At 47.8% G+C, this 20,281-nt stretch overlaps 7 pseudogenes; all 7 read right to left on the bottom strand.

Moving 5' to 3' along the window:
• Positions 1-1,163: 1,163 nt before the first annotated feature.
• On the bottom strand, positions 1,164-1,232 carry LOC134411723 (U6 spliceosomal RNA; annotated as a pseudogene).
• Positions 1,233-3,232: 2,000 nt separating this feature from the next.
• LOC134411829 (U6 spliceosomal RNA) lies at positions 3,233-3,301 on the bottom strand (annotated as a pseudogene).
• A 1,559-nt stretch (positions 3,302-4,860) lies between these two features.
• Positions 4,861-4,929, bottom strand: LOC134411855 (U6 spliceosomal RNA; annotated as a pseudogene).
• A 2,406-nt stretch (positions 4,930-7,335) lies between these two features.
• LOC134411717 (U6 spliceosomal RNA) lies at positions 7,336-7,404 on the bottom strand (annotated as a pseudogene).
• Positions 7,405-8,010: 606 nt separating this feature from the next.
• LOC134411854 (U6 spliceosomal RNA) lies at positions 8,011-8,079 on the bottom strand (annotated as a pseudogene).
• Positions 8,080-12,183: 4,104 nt separating this feature from the next.
• Positions 12,184-12,252, bottom strand: LOC134411660 (U6 spliceosomal RNA; annotated as a pseudogene).
• A 3,514-nt stretch (positions 12,253-15,766) lies between these two features.
• On the bottom strand, positions 15,767-15,835 carry LOC134411870 (U6 spliceosomal RNA; annotated as a pseudogene).
• Positions 15,836-20,281: the final 4,446 nt, after the last annotated feature.

The raw sequence follows: 20,281 nt of genomic DNA, 5'->3' as shown, positions 1-20,281 counted from the left end.
TATAGAAAGCTCCAAAAGTTGCCCAAAACCACGTTCAGTTACCCGTTTCAGGCAAAAATGCGTATTTCACAAAATGGGCCGTAACGGCACCTTCCCAATGAGGTAAGTGAACCAAACTCACCAAATGCACATGACAAGGTAGGACAAAAAGAGAAAGCTCCAAAAGTTGCCCCAAAACCACGTTCAGATACCCGTTCTGGGCAAAAACGTGTATTGCGCAAAATGGGCCATAACGGTAACTTCCCAATGAGGAAAGTGAACCAAACTCACCAAATACACATGACAAGTTGGGGCAAATACAGAAAGCTCCAAAAGTTGCCCCCAAACCACGTTCAGATACCCTTTCCGGTAGAAAACGTGTATTGCGAAAATGGACCGTAACGGCACCTTCCCAATAAGGTAAGTGAACCAAACTCACCAGATGCACATGACTAGGTAGGACAAATATAGAAAGCTCCAAATGTTGCCCCAAAACCACGTTCAGTAACCAATACCGGCAAAAACGCGTATTGCGCAAAACGGGCCGTAACGGCACCTTCCCAATAAGGGAAGTGAACCAAACTCACCATATGCACAGAACTAGGTGGGGCAAATATAGAAAGCTCCAAAAGTAACCCCAAAACAACGTTCTAATACCCGTTCTTGCGGAAAACGCATATTGCGAAAATGGGCCGTAACGGCACCTTCCCAATGAGGTAAGTGAACCAAACTCACTAGATGCACAAGACAAGGTGGGACATATATAGAAAGCTTCAATAGTTACCCCAAAAACACGTTCAGATACCCGTTCCGGTCAAAAACGTGTATTGCGCAAAATGGGCCATAACGGCAGCTTCCCAATGAGGTAAGTGAACTAAACTCACCAGATGCACATGACAAGTTGGGACAAATACAGAAAGCTCCATAAGTTGCCCAAAAACTACTTTCAGTTACCCGTTAATGGTAAAAACGAGTATTGCGCAAATGGGCCGTAACCGCAGCTTCCCAATGAGGTAAGTGAACCAAACTCACCAGATGCATATGACAAGTTGGGACAAATATAGACAGCTTCAAAAGTTGCCCGAAAACTATGTTCAGTTACCAATTCCGGCAAAGACTCGTATTGCGCAAAAAAGGCCGTAACGGCAGCTTCCCAATGAGGTAAGTTAATTAAACTGACCAGATGCGCCGGGGCCATGCTAATCTTCTCTGTATCATTCCAATTTTAGTATATGTGCTGCCGAAGCGAGCACAACCCTAACCCAAACCCTAACCCTAACCCTAACCCAAACCCTAACTCTAACCCTAACCCTAACCCAGAACCTAACCCGGAACATAACCCAGAACATAACCCGGAACCTAACCCGGAAACTAACCCGGAAACTAACCCGGAACCTAACCCTAACCCGGAACCTAACCCTAACCCGGAACCTAACCCTAACCCGGAACCTAAACCGGAACCTAACCCGGAACCTAACCCTAACACGGAACCTAACCCTAACCCTAACCCAGAACCTAACCCTAACCCGGAACCTAACCCTAACCCGGAACCTAACCTTAAACCTAACCCGGAACCTAACACTAACCCGGAACTTAACCCTAACCCTAACCCTAACACAGAACCTAACCCTAACCCTAACCCGGAACCTAAACCTAACCCAGAACCTAACCCTAACCCTAACCCGGAACTGAACACTAACCCGGAACCTAACCCTAACCCTAACCCGGTACCTAACCCTAACCCTATCCCAAACCCGGAACCTAACCCTAAACCGGAACCTAACCCTAAACCGGAAACTAACCCTAAACCGGAACCTTTCCCTAACCCAGAACCTAACCCTAAACCGGAACCTAACCCTAAACCGGAACCTAACCCTAACCCGGAACCTAACCCCAACCCTAACCCGGAACCTAACCCTAACCAGGAACCTAACCGGGTTAGGGTTAGGCAAACATAGAAAGCTCCATAAGTTGCCCCAAAACGACGTTAAGATACCTATTCCGGCAAAAAGTCGTATTGCGCAAAACGGGCCGTAACGGCAGCTTCCCAATGGGGTAAATGAACCAAATTCACCAGATACACATGACAAGTTTGGACAAATATAGACAGCTCCATAAGTTACCCCGAAACGACGTTCAGATACCCATTCCAGCAAAAACTCGTATTGCGCAAAAAGGGCCGTAACGGCAGCTTCCCAATGAGGAAAGTGAACCAAACTCACCAGATGCTCATGACAAGGTGTGACAAAAATAGAAAGCTCTAAAAGTTGCCCCAAAACCACGTTCAGATACCCGTTCCAGGCAAAAACATGTATAGCGCAAATTGGGCTGTAACGGCAACTTCCCAATTAGATAAGTGAACCAAACTCACCAGGTGCACATGACAAGGTGGGGCTAATATAGAAAGCTCCATAAGTCGCCCCGAAAAGACGTTCAGATACCCATTCCGACAAAAAAGCGCATTACGCAAAATGGGCCGTTGGTCAGCTTCCCAATAGGGGAAGTGAACCAAACTCACCATATGCACATAACTAGGTGGGGCAAATATAGAAAGCTCCAAAAGTTACCCCGAAACAACGTTCAGATACCCGTTCTGGACAAAAACACGTATTGCGCAAATTGGGCCGTAACGGCAACTTCCCAATGAGGTAAGTGAACCAAACTCACCAGATGCATATGACAAGGTAGGACAAATGTAGAAAGCTCCAAAATGTTGCCCCAAAACCACGTTCAGATAACCGTTCTGGGCAAAACCTCGTATTGCGCTAATTTGGGCATAACGGCAGCTTCCCAATGAGGTAAGTGAACCAAACTCACCAGATGCACATGACAAGTTGGGACAAATATAGGCAGCTCCAAAAGTTGCCCCAAAACCATGTTCTAATACCCGTTCTTGCGGAAAACGCGTATTGCGCAAATGGGCTGTAACGGCACCTTCCCAATAAGGGAAGTGAACTAAACTCACCATATGCACAACACTAGGTGGGGCAAATATAGAAAGCTCCAAAAGTTACCCCGAAACCACGTTCTGGGCAAAAACGCGTATTGCGCTTTTGCGCCGTAATGGCAATTTCCCAATGAGGTAAGTGAACCAAACTCACGAGATGCATATGACAAGTTCGGACAAATATAGACAGCTCCAAAAGTTGCCCGAAAACTACGTTCAGTTACCAATTCCGGCAAAGACTCGTATTGCGCAAAAAAGGCCGTAACTACAGCTTCCCAATGATATAAGTGAACAAAACTCACCAGATGCGCCGGGGCCATTATAATCTTCTCTGTATCATTCCAATTTTTGTATATGTGCTTCCGAAGTGAGCACAACCTTAACCCTAACCCTAACTCTAACCTAACCCTAACCCTAACCCAACACTAACCCTAACCCTAACCCTTACCGTAACCTTAACCCTAACCCTAACCCTAACCCTAACCCTAACCCTAACCCTAACCCTAACCCGGAACCTAAGCCTAACCTGGAACCTAACCCTAACCCGGAACCTAACCCTAACCTGGAACCGAACCTGGAACCTAACCCGGAACCTAACCCTAACCCTAACCCGGAACCTAACCCTAACCCAGAACCTAACCCTAACCCGGAACCTAACCCTAACCCGGAACCTAAACCGGAACCTAACCCGGAACCTAACCCGGAAACTAACCCGGAAACTAACCCGGAACCTAACCTGGAACCTAACCCTAACCCGGAACCTAACCCTAACCCAGAACCTAACCCTTACCCGGAACCTAACCCGGAACATAACCCGGAACCTAACCCGGAACCTAACCCTAAACCGGAACCTAACCCTAACCCGGAACCTAACCCTAACCCTAACGCTAACCCCCCCTAACCCTAACCTTAACCCGGAACCTAACCCTAACCCTAACCCTAACCCGGAACATAACCCAAACCCGGAACCTAACCCTAAACCAGAACCTAACCCTAACCCGGAACCTAACCCTAACCTTAACCCGGAACCTAACCCTAACCGGGAACCTAACCGGGTAAGGGTTAGGCAAACATAGAATGCTCCATAAGTTGCCCCGAAACGACATTAAGATACCTGTTCCGGCAGAAAACGTGTATTGCGAAAATGGGCTGTATCGGCACCTTCCCAATGATGTAAGTGAACCAAACTCACCATATGCACATAACTAGGTGGGGCAAATGTAGAAAGCTCCAAAAGTTACCCCGAAACAACGTTCAGATACCCGTTATGGGCAAAAACGCGTATTGCGCAATTGGGCCGTAACGGCAACTTCCCAATGAGGTAAGTGAACCAAACTCACCAGATGCACATTACAAGGTAGGGCAAATATATAAATCTGCATAAGTTGCCCCAAAACGCCGTTCAGATACCCATTCCGGCAAAAACTCTTATTGCGCAAAACGGGCCGTAACGACACCTTCCCAATGAGGTAAGTGAACCAAACTCACCATATGCACATGTCAAGTTGGGACAAATATAGAAAGCTCCAAAAGTTGCCCCAAAACCACGTTCAGTTACCCGTTCCTGGCAAAAACGCGTATTTCACAAAATGGGCCGTTACGGCACCTTCCCAATGAGGTAAGTGATCCAAACTCACCATATGCACATGACAAGGACTAATATAGAAAGCTCCAAAATTTGCCCCAAAACCACGTTCAGATACCCGTTCTGGGCAAAAACGCGTATTGCGCGAATCTGGCCGTAACGGCAACTTCCCAATGAGGTAAGTGAACCAAACTCACCAGATGCACATGACAAGTTGGGGCAAATATAGAAAGCTCCAAAAGTTGCCCCCAAACCACTTTCAGATACCCTTTCCGGCAAAAACTCGTATTGCGCAAAACGGGCTGTAACGGCAGCTTACCAATGAGGTAAGTGAACCAAACTCACCATATGCGCAGGGGCCATGCTAATCTTCTCTGTATCGTTCCAATTTTAGTATATGTGCTGCCAAAGCGAGCACAACCCTAACCCTAACCCTAACCCTAACCTTAACACTAACCCTAACCTTAACCCTAACCCTAACCCTAACCCTAACCCTAACCCTAACCCTAACCCGGAACCTAAACCATAACCCGGAACCTAACCCTAACCCGGAAGCTAACCCTAACCCGGAACCAAACACGGAACCTAACGCGGAACCTAACCCTAACCTTAACCCTAACCCGGAACCTAACCCTAACCTGGAACCTAACCCGGAACCTAATCTGAAACCTAACCCTAACCCTAACCCTAATCTGGAACCTAACCCTAACCCGGAACCTAACCCGGAACCTAACCCGGAACCTAACCTGGAACAAAACCCGGAACCTAACCCCGAACCTAACCCCGAACCTAACCCGGAACCTAACCCGGAACCTAACCCTAACCCGGAACATAACCCGGAACCTAACCCGGAACCTAACCCGGAACCTAACCCGGAACCTAACCCAGAACCTAACCCGGAACCTAACCCGGAACCTAACCCTAACCCTAACCTGGAACCTAACCCTAACCCGGAACATAACTCTAACCCTAACCCGGAACCTAACCCTAACAATAACCCGGAACCTCACCCTAACCCGGAACCTCACCCTAACCCTAACCCTAACCCGGAACCTAACCCTAACCCGGAACCTAACCCTAAACCGGAAACTAACCCTAACCAGGAACCTAACCCTAACCCTAACCCGGAACCTAACCCTAACCAGGAACCTAACCGCGTTAGGGTTAGGCAAATATAGAGAGCTCCATAAGTTGCCCCGAAAAAACTCGTATTTCACAAAATGGGCCGTAACAGCACCTTCCCAATGAGGTATGTGATCCAAACTCACCATATGCACATGACGTTCAGGTACCCATTCCGGTCAAAAACCTGTATTGCGCATAATGGGCCGTAACGGCAGCTTCCCAATTGGGTAAGTGAACCAAACTCACCACATGCACATGACAAGTTGGGACAAATACAGAAAGCTCCAAAAGTTGCCCCCAAACCACGTTCAGATACTCTTTCCGGCAGAAAACGTGTATTGCGAAAATGGGCTGTATCGGCACCTTCCCAATGATGTAAGTGAACCAAACTCACCAAATGCACATGACAAGGTAGGACAAATATAGAAAGCTCCAAAAGATGCCCCCAAACCACGTTCAGTTACCCGTTCCTGGCAAAAACGCATATTGCGCAAAATGAGCCGTAACGGCTCACCAGATGCTCATGACAAGGTAGGACAAATATAGAAAGCTCCAAAAGTTGCCCCAAAACCACGTTCAGATACCCGTTCTGGGAATAAACGTGTATTGCGCAAATTGGGCCGTAACGTCAACTTCCTAATGAGGTAAGTGAACCAAACTCACCAGATGCACATGACAAGGTGTGGCAAATATAGAAAGCTCCATAAGTTGCCCAGAAACGACGTTCAGACACCCATTCCGGCAAAAACTCGTATTGTGCAAAACGGGCAGTAACGGCAGCTTCCCAATGAGGTAAGTGAACCAAACTCACCAGATGCACATGACAAGGTGGGGCAAATATAGAAAGCTTCATAAGTTGCCCCGAAACAACGTTCAGATACCCATTCCGTCAAAAACTCGTATTTCGCAAAAAGGGCCGTAACAGCAGCTTCCCAATGAGGTAAGTGAACCAAACTCACCAGATGCACATGACAAGTTGGGACAAATATAGACAGCTCCAAAAGTTGCCCGAAAACGATGTTCAGTTACCCGTTCCTGGCAAAAACTCGTATTGCGCAAAATGGGCCGTAACGGCAGTTTCCCAATGAAGTAAGTGAACCAAACTCACCAGATGCACATGACAAAGTGGGACAAAAATAGAAAGCTCAAAAAGTTGCCCCAAAAATACGTTCAGTTACCCATTCCGGCAAAAACTCATATTGCGCAAAATGGGCCGTAACGGCAGCTTCCCAATTAGGTAAGTGAACCAAACTCACCAGATGCACATGAAAAGGTGGGACAAATATAGACAGCTCCAAAAGTTGCCCTAAAAATACGTTCAGTTACCCGTTCCTGTCAAAAACGCGTATTGCGCAATTGGGCCGTAACGGCGACTTCCCAATGAGGTAAGTGAACCAAACTCACCAGTTGCATATGATACGGTGGGGAAGAAAGCTCCAAAAGTTACCCCGAAACCACATTCAGATACCCGTTCTGGGCAAAAACGCGTATTGCGCAAATTGGGCCGTAACAGCAACTTCCCAATGAGATAAGTGAACCAAACTCACCAGATGCACATTACAAGGTGGGGCAAATATATAAAGCTCCATAAGTTTCCCCGAAACGACGTTCATATACCCATTCCGGCAAAGACTCATATTGTGCAAAACGGGCCGTAACGTCAGCTTCCCAATAAGGTAAGGGAACCAAACTCACCAGATGCGCAGGGCCCATGCTAATCTTCTCTGTATCGTTCCAATTTTAGTATACGTGCTGCCGAAGCGAGCACAACCATAACCCTAACCCTAACCCTAATCCAAACTCACCAGATGCACATGACAAGGTGGGGCAAATATAGAAAGCTCCATATGTTGCCCCCAAATCACGTTCAGATACCCTTTCCGGCAGAAAACGTGTATTGCGAAAATGGGCTGTAACGGAACCTTCTCAATGAGGTAAGTGAACCAAACTCACCAGATGCACATGACAAGGTAGGACAAAGATAGAAAGCTACAAAAGTGGCCCCAAAACCACGTTCAGTTACCCGTTCCTGGCAAAAACTTGTATTGCGCAAAATGAGCCGTCACGGCACCTTCCAAATAAGGAAAGTGAGCCAAACTCACCATATGCACATAACTAGTTGGGGCAAATATAGAAAGCTCCAAAAGTTATCCCAAAACCACGTTGAGATACCCGTTCTGGGCAAAAATGCGTATTGCGCAAAACGGGCCGTAACGGCAGCTTCCCAATAAGGGAAGTGAACCAAACTCACCATATGAAAATAACTAGGTGGCCCAAATATAGAAAGTTCCCAAAGTTACTACGAAACCACATTCAGGTAAAACGGGCCGTAACGGCAGCTTCCCAATGAGGTAAGTGAACCAAAATCACCAGATGCGCAGGGGCCATGCTAATCTTCTCTGTATCGTTCCAATTTTAGTATATGTGCTGACGAAGCGAGCACAACCCTAACCCTAACCCTAACCCTAACCCTAACCTAACCCTAACCCTAACCCTAACCCTAACCCTAACCCTAACCCTAACCCTAACCCTAACCCTAACCCTAACCCTAACCCTAACCCTAACCTTAACCCTAACCCTTACCTTAACCTTAACCCTAACCCTAACCCTAACCCTAACCTTAACCCTATTCCTAACCCTAACCCTAAACCGGAAACTAACCCTAACCCTAACCTAATTCTAACCCGGAACCTAACCCTAACCCGGAACCTAACCCTAACCTGTAACCTAACCCTAACCCGGAACCTAACCCTAACCTGGAACCTAACTCTTTCCCTAACCCGGAACCTAACCCTAATCCAGAACCTAACCTGGAACCTAACCCGGAAACTAACCCGTAAACTAACCCTAACCCAGAACCTAACCCTAACACGGAACCTAACCGTAACCCGGAACCTAACCCTAAGCCGGAACCTAACCCTAAACAAGAACCTAACACTAACCCTAACCCTAAACCGGAACCTAACCCGGAACCTAACCAAGAACCTAACCCGGAACCTATCCCGGAACCAAACCCAGAACCTTACCCGGAACCTAACCCGGAACCTAAACCGGAACCTAACCCGGAACCTAAGCCGGAACCAACCCGGAATTTAACCCGGAACCTAACCCGGAACATAACCCGGAACCTAACCAGGAACCTAACCCTAACCTGGAACCTAAACCTAACCCTTACCCGGAACCTAACCATAACCCGGAACCTAACCCTAACCCGGAACCTAACCCTAACCCGGAACCTAACCATAACCATAACCCAGAACCTAACCCTAATCCGGAAACTAACCCTAACCCGGAAACTAACCCTAACCTGGAAACTAACCCTAACCCAGAAACTAACACTAACCCTAACCCGAAACCTAACCCTAACCCTGAACGTGACCCTAACCCTAACCCGGAACCTAACCCTTTCCGGAACCTAACCCTAACCCGGAACCTAAACCTAACCTTTACCCGGAACCTAACCCTAACCCGGAACCTAACCCTAACCCTAACCATAACCCAGAACCTAACCCTAATCCGGAAACTAACCCTAACCCGGAAACTAACCCTAACCTGGAAACTAACCCTAACCCGGAAACTAACACTAACCCTAACCCGAAACCTAACCCTAACCCTGACCCTGACCCTAACCCTAACCCGGAACCTAACCCTTACCCGGAACCTAACCCTAACCCGGAACCTAACCCTAACCCTAACCCGGAACCTAACCCTAACCCAGAAACTAACCCTAACCCGGAAACTAACCCTAACGCGGAACCTAACCCTAACCCGGAACCTAACCCTAACCCTAACCCGGAACCTAACCTTAACCCGGAACCTAACCCTAACCCGGAACCTAACCCTAACCCTAACCCCGAAACTAACCCTAACCCGGAAACTAAACCTTAACCTAACCCTAACCTGGAACCTAACCCTAACCCAGAACCTAACCCTAACCCTAACCCGGAAGCTAACCCTAACCCGGAACCTAACCCTAACCCTAACCCGGAAACTAACCACAACACAGAACCAAAACCTAACCCGGAAACTAACCCTAACCCGAAACCTAACCCTAACCCGTTACCTAACCATAACCCTAACTCGGAAAAACCCTAACCCGGAACCTAACTCTAACCCTAAACCGGAACCTAAACCTAACCCTAACCCCGAACCTAACCCTAACCTGGAACCTAACCCTAACCCTAACCCGGAAGCTAACCGTAACCCGGAACCTAACCCGAACCCTAACCCGGAAACTAACCCCAACACAGAACATAACCCTAACCCGGAACCTAACCCTAACCCGGAACTTAACCCTAACCCGTTACCTAACCCTAACCATAACCTGGAACCAAACCCTAACCCGGAACCTAACTCTAACCCTAAACCGGAACCTAACCCTAACCCTAACCCGGAACCTAACCCTAACCCGGAACCTAACCCTAATCGTAACCCTAACCCGGAACCTAACCCTAACCCTAACCCGGAACCTAACCCTAAACCGGAACCTAACCGGGTTAGGGTTAGGAAAATATAGAAAGCTCCATAAGTTGCCCCGAAAAGACGTTCAGATACCCATTCAGGCAAAAACTCGTATTGCGCAAAACGGGCCATAACGGCAGCTTTCCAATGAGGTAAGTGAACCAAACACACCAGATACACATGACAAGTTGGGACAAATATGGACAGCTCCATAAGTTACCCCGAAATGACGTTCAGATACACATTCCGGCAAAAACTCGTATTGCGCAAAACGGGCCGTTACGGCAGCTTTCCAACTAGGTAAGTGAACCAAACTCAGCAGTTGCACATGACAAGTTGGGACAAATATAGACAGCTCCAAAAGTTACCCAAAACCACGTTCAGATGCCCGTTCTGGGCAAAAACGCATATTGCGCAAATTGGGCCATAAAAGCAGCTTCCCAATATGGAAAGTGAACCACACTCACCAGATGCACATGACAAGGTGGGACAAATATAGGAAGCTCCAAAAGTTGCACCAAAAACAACGTTCTAACACCCGTTCTTGCGGAAGGGACAAATATAGAAAGCTCCAAAAGTTGCCCCCAAACGACGTTCAGAAACCCGTTCTGGGCAATAATGCATATTGCGCAAAACGTACCGTAAAAGCAGCTTCCCAATGAGGAAAGTGAACCAAACTCACCTGATGCTCATGACAAGGTGGGACAAATATAGAAAGCTCCAAAAGTTACCACAAAACCACGTTCAGATACCCGTTCCTGGCAAAAACGCATATTGCGCAAAAGGGGCCGTAACAGCAGCTTCCCAATTAGGTAAGTGAACCAAACTCACCAGATGCACATGACAAGTTGGGACAAATATAGACAGCTCCAAAAGTTACCCAAAACCACGTTCAGATACCTGTTCTGGGGAATAACGCACATTGCGCAAAACGGGCCGTAAAAGCAGCTTCCCAATGAGGAAGGTGAACCAAACTCACCAGATGTACATGACAAAGTGGGACAATTATAGAAAGCTCCAAATGTTGTACCAATACAACATTCTGACACCCGTTCTTGCGGAAGGGACAAATATAGAGAGCTCCAAAAGTTGCCCCCAAACCACGTTCAGAAACCCATTCTGGGCAAAAAGCGTATTGCGCAAAAAGTACCGTGAAAGCAGCTTCCCAAATAGGAAAGTGAACCAAACTCACCAGATGCACATAACTAGGTGGGACAAATATAGAAAGCTCCATAAGTTGCCCCGAAACCACGTTCAGATACCCATTCTTGAGGAAAACGTGTATTGCGAAAATGGGCCGTAACTGCACCTTCCCAATGAGGTAAGTGAAGCAAACTCACTAGATGCACAAGACAAGGTGGGACAAACAGAGAAAGCTCCAAAAGTTACCCTAAAACCACATTCAGATACCCGTTCCTGTCAGAAACGTGTATTGCGCAAAATGGGCCGTAACGGCAGCTTCCCAATGAGGTAAGTGAACAAAACTCACCAGATGCACATGACAAGTTGGGACAAATACAGAACGCTCGAAAAGCTGCCCCCAAACCACGTTCAGATACCCTTTCCGGAAGAAAAAGTGTATTACACAAAATGGGCGATAACGGCACCTTCCCAATGAGGTAAGTGAACCAAACTCACCAGATGCACATAACTAGGTGGGGCAAATAAAGAAAGCTCCAAAAGTTACCCCAAATCACGTTCAGATACCCGTTCACGGCAAAAACGCATATTGCGCAACCGGGACGTAAAAGCAGCTTCCCAATGAGGAAAGTGAACCAAACTCACCAGATACACATGACAAGTTGGGACAAATACAGAAAGCTCTAAAAGTTGCCCCCAAAACACGATCAGTTACCCGTTCCTGGCAAAAACGCGTAATGCGCAAACTGGGCCGTAACGGCAACTTCCCAATAATGGAAGTGAACCAAACTCACCATATGCACATAACTAGGTGGGTCAAATATATAAAGCTCCATAAGTTTCCCCGAAACGACGTTCAGATACCCATTACGGCAAATACTCGTATTGCGCAAAACGGGCAGTAACGGCAGCTTCCCAATGAGGTAAGTGAACCAAACTCACCAGATGCGCAGGGGCCATGCTAATCTTCTCTGCATCGTTCCAATTTTAGTATATGTGCTGCCGAAGCGAGCACAACCTTAACCCTAACCCTAACCCTAACCCTAACCCTATCCCTAACCCTAACGTGGAACCTAACCCTAACCCCAACCCGGAACCTAACCCTAACCAGGAACTTAACCCTAACCCGGAACCTAACCCTAACCAGGAACCTAACCCTAACCAGGAACCTAACCCTAACCCTAATCCGGAACCTAACCCGGAACCTATCCTGGAACCTAACCCGGAACCTAACCCGGAACCTAACCCGGAACCTAACCCTAACCCGGAACCTAACCCTAACCCTAACCTGGAACCTAACCCTAACCCAGAACCTAACCCTAACACTAACCCGGAACCTAAACCTAACCTGGAAACTAACCCTAACCTGGAACCTAACCCTAACCCTAACCCGGAACCTAACCCTAATCCGGAACCTAACCCTAACCCGGAACCTAACCCTAACCCGGAACCTAACCCTAACCCGGAACCTAACCCTAACCCGGAACCTAACCGGAACCTTACCCGGAAACTAACCCTAACCCTAACCCGGTACCTTATCCTAACCCGGAAACTAACCATAACCCTAACCCTAACCAGGAACCTAAACTTAACCAGGAACCTAACCGTAAACCGGAACCTTACCCTAACCCAGAACCTAACCCTAACCGTAACCCTAACCCTAACCCTAACCCTAACCCTAACCCTAACCCTAACCCTAACCCTAACCCTAACGCTAACCCGGAACCTAACCCTAACCCGGAACCTAATGCTAACCCTAACCCGGAACCTAACCCTAACCCGGAACCTAACCCTAACCCGGAACCTAACCCTAACCCGGAACCTAACCCTACCCCGGAACCTAACCCTTACCCGGAACCTAACCCTAACTCTAACCCGGAACCTAACCCTAACCCGGAACCTAACCCTAACCCTAACCCGGAACCTAACCCTAACCCGGAACCTAACCCTAACCCGGAACCTAACCCTAACATGGAACCTAACCCTAACCCGGAACCTAACCATAACCCAGAGCCTAACCCTAACCCTAACCCGGAACCTTACCCTAACCCGGAAACTAACCCTAACCCTAACCCTAACCCGGAACCTAAACTTAACCCGGAACTTAAACCGGAACCGGAACCTAACCCTTACCCAGAACCTAATGCTAACCCTAACACGGAACCTAACCCTAACCAGGAACCTAACCCTAACCCTGAACCTAACCCTAACCCTACCCCGGAACCGAACCCTAACCTGGAACCTAACCCTAATCTGGATCCTAACCCTAATCCGGAACCTAACCCTAAACCTAACCCGGAACCTAAACCTAACCCTAACCCGGAACCTAACCCCAACCCGGAACCTAACCCTAACCCTAACCCTAACCCGGAACCTAACCCTAGCCCGGAACCTAACCATAATCGGAACCTAAACCTAACCCGGAACCTACCCCTAACCCTAACCCGGAACCTAACCCTAAACCGGAACCTAACCGGGTTAGGGTTACGCAAATATAGAAAGCTCCATAAGTTGCCCCGAAAAGACGTTCAGATACCCATTCAGGCAAAAACTCGTATTGCGCAAAACGGGCCATAACGGCAGCTTCCCAATGAGGTAAGTGAACCAAACACACCAGATACACATGACAAGTTGGGACAAATATGGACAGCTCCATAAGTTACCCCGAAATGACGTTCAGATACACATTCCGGCAAAAACTCGTATTGCGCAAAACGGGCCGTTACGGCAGCTTTCCAACGAGGTAAGTGAACCAAACTCAGCAGTTGCACATGACAAGTTGGGACAAATATAGACAGCTCCAAAAGTTACCCAAAACCACGTTCAGATGCCCGTTCTGGGCAAAAACGCATATTGCGCAAATTGGGCCATAAAAGCAGCTTCCCAATATGGAAAGTGAACCACACTCACCAGATGCACATGACAAGGTGGGACAAATATAGGAAGCTCCAAAAGTTGCACCAAAAACAACGTTCTAACACCCGTTCTTGCGGAAGGGACAAATATAGAAAGCTCCAAAAGTTGCCCCCAAACGACGTTCAGAAACCCGTTCTGGGCAAAAATGCATATTGCGCAAAACGTACCGTAAAAGCAGCTTCCCAATGAGGAAAGTGAACCAAACTCACCTGATGCTCATGACAAGGTGGGACAAATATAGAAAGCTCCAAAAGTTACCACAAAACCACGTTCAGATACCCGTTCCTGGCAAAAACGCATATTGCGCAAAAGGGGCCGTAACAGCAGCTTCCCAATTAGGTAAGTGAACCAAACTCACCAGATGCACATGACAAGTTGGGACAAATATAGACAGCTCCAAAAGTTACCCAAAACCACGTTCAGATACCTGTTCTGGGGAATAACGCACATTGCGCAAAACGGGCCGTAAAAGCAGCTTCCCAATGAGGAAGGTGAACCAAACTCACCAGATGCACATGACAAGGTGGGACAATTATAGAAAGCTCCAAATGTTGTACCAATACAACATTCTGACACCCGTTCTTGCGGAAGGGACAAATATAGAGAGCTCCAAAAGTTGCCCCCAAACCACGTTCAGAAACCCATTCTGGGCAAAAAGCGTATTGCGCAAAAAGTACCGTGAAAGCAGCTTCCCAAATAGGAAAGTGAACCAAACTCACCAGATGCACATAACTAGGTGGGACAAATATAGAAAGCTCCATAAGTTGCCCCGAAACCACGTTCAGATACCCATTCTTGAGGAAAACGTGTATTGCGAAAATGGGCCGTAACTGCACCTTCCCAATGAGGTAAGTGAAGCAAACTCACTAGATGCACAAGACAAGGTGGGACAAACAGAGAAAGCTCCAAAAGTTACCCTAAAACCACATTCAGATACCCGTTCCTGTCAGAAACGTGTATTGCGCAAAATGGGCCGTAACGGCAGCTTCCCAATGAGGTAAGTGAACAAAACTCACCAGATGCACATGACAAGTTGGGACAAATACAGAACGCTCGAAAAGCTGCCCCCAAACCACGTTCAGATACCCTTTCCGGAAGAAAAAGTGTATTACACAAAATGGGCGATAACGGCACCTTCCCAATGAGGTAAGTGAACCAAACTCACCAGATGCACATAACTAGGTGGGGCAAATAAAGAAAGCTCCAAAAGTTACCCCAAATCACGTTCAGATACCCGTTCACGGCAAAAACGCATATTGCGCAACCGGGACGTAAAAGCAGCTTCCCAATGAGGAAAGTGAACCAAACTCACCAGATACACATGACAAGTTGGGACAAATAAAGAAAGCTCCAAAAGTTGCCCCCAAACCATGATCAGTTACCCGTTCCTGGCAAAAACGCGTAATGCGCAAACTGGGCCGTAACGGCAACTTCCCAATAATGGAAGTGAACCAAACTCACCATATGCACATAACTAGGTGGGTCAAATATATAAAGCTCCATAAGTTTCCCCGAAACGACGTTCAGATACCCATTACGGCAAATACTCGTATTGCGCAAAACGGGCAGTAACGGCAGCTTCCCAATGAGGTAAGTGAACCAAACTCACCAGATGCGCAGGGGCCATGCTAATCTTCTCTGCATCGTTCCAATTTTAGTATATGTGCTGCCGAAGCGAGCACAACCTTAACCCTAACCCTAACCCTAACCCTAACCCTATCCCTAACCCTAACGTGGAACCTAACCCTAACCCCAACCCGGAACCTAACCCTAACCAGGAACTTAACCCTAACCCGGAACCTAACCCTAACCAGGAACCTAACCCTAACCAGGAACCTAACCCTAACCCTAATCCGGAACCTAACCCGGAACCTATCCTGGAACCTAACCCGGAACCTAACCCGGAACCTAACCCGGAACCTAACCCTAACCCGGAACCTAACCCTAACCCTAACCTGGAACCTAACCCTAACCCAGAACCTAACCCTAACACTAACCCGGAACCTAACCCTAACCTGGAAACTAACCCTAACCTGGAACCTAACCCTAACCCTAACCCGGAACCTAACCCTAATCCGGAACCTAACCCTAACCCGGAACCTAACCCTAACCCGGAACCTAACCCTAACCCGGAACCTAACCGGAACCTTACCCGGAAACTAACCCTAACCCTAACCCGGTACCTTATCCTAACCCGGAAACTAACCATAACCCTAACCCTAACCAGGAACCTAAACTTAACCAGGAACCTAACCGTAAACCGGAACCTTACCCTAACCCAGAACCTAACCCTAACCGTAACCCTAACCCTAACCCTAACCCTAACCCTAACCCTAACCCTAACCCTAACCCTAACCCTAACCCTAACCCTAACCCTAACCCTAACCCTAACGCTAACCCGGAACCTAACCCTAACCCGGAACCTAATGCTAACCCTAACCCGGAACATAACCCTAACCCGGAACCTAACCCTAACCCGGAACCTAACCCTAACCCGGAACCTAACCCTACCCCGGAACCTAACCCTTACCCGGAACCTAACCCTAACTCTAACCCGGAACCTAACCCTAACCCGGAACCTAACCCTAACCCTAACCCGGAACCTAACCCTAACCCGGAACCTAACCCTAACCCGGAACCTAACCCTAACCTGGAACCTAACCCTAACCCGGAACCTAACCATAACCCAGAGCCTAACCCTAACCCTAACCCGGAACCTTACCCTAACCCGGAAACTAACCCTAACCCTAACCCTAACCCTAACCCTAACCCTAACCCTAACCCTAACCCTAACCCTAACCCTAACCCTAACCCTAACCCTAACCCTAACCCTAATCTGGATCCTAACCCTAATCCGGAACCTAACCCTAAACCTAACCCGGAACCTAAACCTAACCCTAACCCGGAACCTAACCCCAACCCGGAACCTAACCCTAACCCTAACCCTAACACGGAACCTAACCCTAGCCCGGAACCTAACCATAATCGGAACCTAAACCTAACCCGGAACCTACCCCTAACCCTAACCCGGAACCTAACCCTAAACCGGAACCTAACCGGGTTAGGGTTACGCAAATATAGAAAGCTCCATAAGTTGCCCCGAAACGACGTTCAGATACTCATTCCTGCAAAAACTCGTATTGCGCAAAACGGGCCGTAACCGCAGCTTCCCAATGAGGTAAGTGAACCAAACTCAGTATATGCACAAGACAAGGTGGGACAAATATAAAAAGCTCCATAAGTTGCCCAGAAACGACGTTGAGACACCCATTCTGGCAAAAACTCATATTGCGCAAAACGGGCCGTAACGGCAGCTTCCCAATGAGGTAAGGGAACCAAACTATCCAGATGCACATGACAAGTTGGGACAAATATAGACAGCTCCAAGAGTTACCCAAAACCACGTGAACCAAACTCACTTGATGCACATGACAAGGTGGAAAAAATATAGAAAGCAGCAAAAGTTGCACCAAAACAATGTTCTAACACCCGTGCTTGCGGAAGGGAGAAATATAGAAAGCTCCAAAAGTTGCCCCCAAACCACGTTCAGATACCTGTGCTGGACAAAAACGCCTATTGCGCAAAACGGGCCGTAAAAGCAGCTTCCCAATGAGGTAAGTGAACCAAACTCACCAGATGCACATGACAAGGTAGGACAAATATAGAAAGCTCCAAAAGTTGCCCCAAAACCACGTTCAGATACAGGTTCTGGGCAAAAATGCGTATTGCGAAAATGGGCGGTAACGGCACCTTCCCAATCAGGTAACTGAACCAAACTCACTAGATGCACAAGACAAGGTGGGACAAATATAGAAAGCTCTAAAAGTTACCCCAAAACCACGTTCAGATACCCGTTCCGGACAAAAACGTGTATTGCGCAAAATGGGCCGTAAAGGCAGCTTCCCAATGAGGTAAGTGAACGAAATTCACCAGATGCACATGACAAGTTGGGACAAATTCAGAAAGCTCCAAAAGTTGCCCCCAAACCACGTTCAGATACCCGTGCTGGGAAAAACGTGTATTGTGCAAATTGGGCCGTAACGGCAACTTCCCAATGAGGTAAGTGAACCAAACTCACCAGATGCACATGACAAGTTCGGACAAAAACAGAAAGCTCCAAAAGTTGCCCCCAAACCACGTTCTAATACCCGTTCTTGCGAAAAACGCGTATTGCGAAAATGGGCCGTAAAGGCAGCTTCCCAATGAGGTAAGTGAACCAAACTCACCAGATGCACATGACAAGGTGGGTCAAATATAGAAAGCTCCATAAGTTGCTCCGAAACGACGTTCAGATATCCGTTCCGGGCAAAAACGCGTATTGCCAAAACGGGCCGTAACGGCAGCTTCCCAATGAGGTAAGTGAACCAAACTCACCAGATGCACATGACAAGTTTGGACAAATATAGAAAGCTCCAAAAGATTCCCCAAAACCACGTTCAGATACCCGTTCTGGGCAAAAACGCGAATGGCGCAAATTGGGCCGTAACGTCAGCTTCCTGATGAGACAAGTGCACCAAACTATCCAGATGCACATGACAGGTTGGGACCAATATACAAAGCTGCAAAAGTTGCCCCAAAACCACGTTCTAATACCCGTTCCTGCGGAAAACGCGTATTGCGAAAATGGGCCGTAACGGCAGCTTCCCAATGAGGTAAGTGAACCAAACTCACCAGATGCACATGACAAGGTGGGACAAATATAGAAAGCTCCATAAGTTGCCACGAAACGACGTTCAGATATCCGTTCCAGGCAAAAACGCGTATTGCGCAAAACGGGCCGTAACGGCAACTTCCCAATGAGGTAAGTGAACCAAACTCACCAGATGCACATGACAAGTTGGGACAAATATAGACAGCTCCAAAAGATAACCGAGAACTACGTTCAGTTACCCGTTCCTGGCAAAAACGTGTATTGCGCAAATGGGCCGTAACGGCACCTTCCCAATAAGGGAAGTGAACCAAACTCACCGTATGCACATAACTAGGTGGTGCAAATATAGAAAGCTCCAAAAGATACCCCAAAACCACATTCAGATACCTGTTCTGGGCAAAAACGCGTATTGCGCAAATTGGGCAGTAACGGCAACTTCCCAATGAGGTAAGTGAACCAAACTCAGTATATGCACAAGACAAGGTGGGACAAATATAAAAAGCTCCATAAGTTGCCCAGAAACGACGTTGAGACACCCATTCTGGCAAAAACTCATATTGCGCAAAACGGGCCGTAACGGCAGCTTCCCAATGAGGTAAGGGAACCAAACTATCCAGATGCACATGACAAGTTGGGACAAATATAGACAGCTCCAAAAGTTCCCCCAAAACAACGTTCAGATACCCGTTCTTGGCAAAAACGCATATTGAGCAAATTGGGCCGTAAAAGCAGCTTCCCAATGAGGAAAGTGAACCAAACTCACCAGATGCACATGACAAGGTGGGACAAATATAGAAAGCTCCAAAAGTTGCCCAAAAACCAAGCTCAGATACCCGTTACTGGCAAAAACGCGTATTGCGCAAAACGGTCCGTAACGGCAACTTCCCAATGAAGTAAGTGAACCAAACTCACCAGATGCACATGACAAGTTGGTACAAATATAGACAGCTCCAAAAGTTGCCCGAAAACTACGTTCAGTTACCCGTTCCTGGCAAAAACGCGTATTGCGCAAATGGGCCGTAACGGCACCTTCCCAATAAGGGAAGTGAACCAAACACACCATATGCACATAACTGGGTGGGGCAAATATAGAAAGCTCCAAAAGTTACCCCGAAACCACGTTCAGATACCCGTTCTGGGTAGGGGTGTGCACTGACCCCCCGCTCCGCTTCACTTGCAGATCCGCCATTTTCCGGATCGTGCCGCTCCGCTCCGTCCCCGCTCCGCCCACTTCCGTTCCGCTCCGCTCGGAGCTCCGGATCCGGATCCGGAGCTCCGTTTTTGCCCCCCCGTAGGGTTGCATTGAAAGCTAAAAAAGTAAACAACTTTTTTTCTGTTCAAATTAGAAACCTCATGTTTGGCACCATGACACCTCATGGGGGTATACACACGCACGCCAAGTTTCAAAGCAATCCCATCATCCCCTGATTTTTGGGGAATTTTTGAAAATCAGGCACCCCATTCAGACCCCTTGGGA

This window comes from Elgaria multicarinata, chromosome 20 (genome assembly GCF_023053635.1).
Source record: "Elgaria multicarinata webbii isolate HBS135686 ecotype San Diego chromosome 20, rElgMul1.1.pri, whole genome shotgun sequence".
Classification (NCBI taxonomy): Eukaryota; Metazoa; Chordata; class Lepidosauria; order Squamata; family Anguidae; genus Elgaria; species Elgaria multicarinata.
This window is presented reverse-complemented; position numbering and strand designations above follow the sequence as displayed.